This window comes from Phytophthora infestans, genomic scaffold, assembly GCF_000142945.1.
Source record: "Phytophthora infestans T30-4 supercont1.82 genomic scaffold, whole genome shotgun sequence".
Classification (NCBI taxonomy): domain Eukaryota; phylum Oomycota; class Peronosporomycetes; order Peronosporales; family Peronosporaceae; genus Phytophthora; species Phytophthora infestans.
In genome coordinates, this window is record NW_003303677.1 from 356,063 (window position 1) to 356,915 (window position 853).

Sequence of the window (853 nt, forward strand, 5' to 3'; positions counted from 1 at the left end):
CGACACCAGTCGCCTCATCTCTTTTCAGAAGAATGGCAAGATGGCTTTCCTTTCTTTCCCGAGTATAACTTTGAGGTGAAGTATAAGCCGGGGTCGCTTAAATGTTGTGGCTGATGCGTTCTCGCGCAGGGCGGACTACGAGTTAGCCCATGTCACGACGGTGATGTCGTCAGTGCCTGACTTTATGCGCGGAGCGTATGCACAAGACGACAGTGCGTAGTGCTGCTACGGGCTCTTGGGAGCGAAGAGTTTAAAGACTGTGACAAGGAATTGTCTGGGCGCTTACGCGCGAGGCTGCATCGATACTCACTCGATGGCGGTCTGCTGTACTACAGCACCGACTCTGAGGATAACCCTCGTGTAGTCGTTCCTCATGATGAGGATCTAAAGTATCGAATCCTCTACGAGGTTCATGATACGCCCGTGGGCGGGCACTTAGGTCGGGAGAAGACCTATGGCTCGGTGAGCTCGATGTACTGGTGGCCCAAGATGTATAAGTGGGTCGGCACCTATGTACGCACGTGTGAGACGTGTCAACGAACAAAGTCCGCGCCGAGCACGGCAGCGCCATCGGCGAGTTTGCCTGTCCCCAAGGGATGCTGGCAGTCCATGAGTATGGACTTTGTGTTTGGCCTTCCCAAGGGTAAGGCGGGGAAACACGGGTATAGTGGTCTTTGTAGACCGATTGAGCAAGATGGCTCATTTAGCGGCAGTGCCGGACACCATTGATGGTGAAGGTACAGCTTTGCTGTTTTTAGACCGAGTCTTTCGCCAACATGGCTTGCGTGAGGCAATTGTCTCGGATCGAGACCCGCGCTTCACCGCGAAGTTCTGGACGTCCCTCTTCAGCGTG